The sequence below is a fragment of the Octopus bimaculoides genome, chromosome 6 (genome assembly GCF_001194135.2).
Source record: "Octopus bimaculoides isolate UCB-OBI-ISO-001 chromosome 6, ASM119413v2, whole genome shotgun sequence".
Lineage (NCBI taxonomy): Eukaryota > Metazoa > Mollusca > Cephalopoda > Octopoda > Octopodidae > Octopus > Octopus bimaculoides.
The window spans coordinates 73,300,651-73,303,352 of NC_068986.1; positions in this window are offsets into that span (position 1 = coordinate 73,300,651).

Genomic DNA, 2,702 nt, shown 5'->3' on the forward strand with positions numbered 1-2,702 from the left:
ATCCCACGTAGAATGATCTTTTCCTCTGTCCGTCTCTCTCTCTGTCTCTGTCTCTCTCTCATTATTTCCCTGTGTGTGTGTGTGTGTGTGTATATATATATATATATATATATATATATATATATATATATTATCCGAGTGTGTGTGTGTCTATGTATATTCATATACCATCTACAGCGTAGAAAAGCCAATAAATGTATTTAATAATGCACAAAGCTCTTAAATTCATTTTAATTTAAATTTATTGCATGAATAGTTACACTTTTTCTGTCCCACAGTTGCTACCTGTTCGGTAATGATAATGATGGTGGTGGTGATGCAGGTGAGCAGGTTTAGTCTTAGTGACTTTCGTAGTTTCTATCCTTATGTACGTATGTATGTATGTATGTATGTATGTATGTATGTATGTATGTATGCATGCATGCATTTATGCATGTATGTATATATATACATGCATTACCTGTTGAGTGGTGCACTTTGAAATGGTTCAACATCTCACCTAGTTGAACTGAAATTGTACTACCTAGGTCCATCTCTCTTTCTTTCTGTGTGTGTGTGTGTGTGTGTGTGTGTGTATATATATATATATATATGTATGTATATATATAACGCATGTGCATGAGTGTGTTCTTTACTTTTTATGACGGTAGGATGGTATTTAAGGGAAATTTGGCTGCTACTTTTAGCAGGTAAGGCGATCAGGTACAGGCTCCCCTCACTGATTTTTTTTTGTATTTGCTGTCAATTATTTCTACTCACACTCCACCCGCATCCTACACAGACGCGCAAATATATACGTCCACGTACACACACGCATTTATACATCGTTTACCGTCCATTATATCTTACCTTTCAACTTCCTCACTTATATTTAATCACACACTTCACCACAGGTTTTCCTTACTTAGTAAACTATTCTGTTTTCAAAAAGTATATTCATATCTATCTATCTATCTATCTATCTGTCTATTTATCTATCTATCTATCTATCTGTCTATTTATTTATCTATCTATCTGTCTATTTATTTATCTATCTATCTGTCTATTTATTTATCTATCTATCTATCTGTCTATTTATTTATCTATCTATCTATCTGTCTATTTATTTATCTATCTATCTATCTGTCTATTTATTTATCTATCTATCTATCTGTCTATTTATCTATCTATCTATCTGTCTATTTATCTATCTATCTCTGTCTATTTATCTATCTATCTATCTGTCTATTTATCTATCTATCTATCTGTCTATCTATCTATCTATCTATCTATCTGTCTATTTATTTATCTATCTATCTATCTATCTATCTATCTAGATTTCTCTCTCTCTTTCTATCTATCTGTAGACTTATCTGTCTACCCTCTCTCTCTCTACTTATCTATCTATTTGTAAATTTTTCTCTCTCTCTCTTTCTGTCTATCTGTAGACTTATCTATCTATCTATCTATCTATCTATCTATCTATCTATCTATCTATCTATCTATCTATCTATCTATCTGTGTCTGCCTGTCTGTCTGTCGACCTCTCTCGCTTTCTCTCTGTATATCTATTTGTCGACCTATCTACCTATCTATTTGTCGACCTATCTATCTGTCTGTTTGTGTGTGTGTGTATGTGTTTCATTATACCTCCTTCAATATAGTTTTCATTCTCCCATTTAGATCGCAAATATCTAATCGTCTGCTCTCTCCCGTATACCTATCTTATTTCTTATCTCCATACACTCCTTCTTCGTTCTTTCCCTCTCACCATTTCTCTCTCTCACCTTCTCTCTATCCCAAGACCGGCTGTTTTTATTTTCTATCATTTCGTATTCTTCTTCATTACATCCTCTCATTACGTCCAACCTCCACCTCTCCCAAAACACACGTACATCTCTCCTCTCTTTTTTACCCAATGTGTTTCTTTCATTTCACCCCCTCTTTCTTCTGTCTCCACAATATCAATCTTTCTTCCTCTTCCTCCAAATATCTATTTATATAATCTTTACTAACAAACCATGGGGAAAAAAATAGCCCCGTTTCTCTCCTCCTTTCACTCATTTCCTCCCATCATCTTTTCTTATCTTTCATTCCGTTCATTTATCATTCTCTCGTTTCCATCCTCTCTCTCTCTATCTATCCCAATCTTCTCCTCTCTCTTTCTCTCAATCTGTCTGCCTGTCTGTCTGTCTGTCTGTCTGTCTGTCTGTCTGTCTGTCTGTCTGTCTGTCTGTCTGTCTGTCTGTCTGTCTGTCTGTCTGTCTCCCTCCCTCTCTCTCTGTCTCTCTCTCTCTCTCACATACACACTATCTGACACCCTTTCTGTCTATTTCTATATCTATCATTCTATCTATCTCCCTCTCTCCGCCTCTCTAACTGCCTCTTGAGATGCGGAATTCCATCAGCAGGGCCTAAAACAGTACCAATAAGTTGGGTTGGTACTAAAGCTACGTCTTGTAGCGGCCCTCTTTGCCACACATTTATTTTATTACTGCAGCGGCACTCACTGTACCACTTGGGCTGGTCGCTTGGCAGCGACTCCTGGATAAACTGTATGGGTGTGTGTGTGTATGTTTGAATGAGTGTAGTGTAGAAGACATTTACACATTTTACACAAAGGCAATAATATATATACAACAACGACTTCACACAGCAATGAATATATCGATATAATTACTAACATATATATATATATATATATATATATATATATATATATA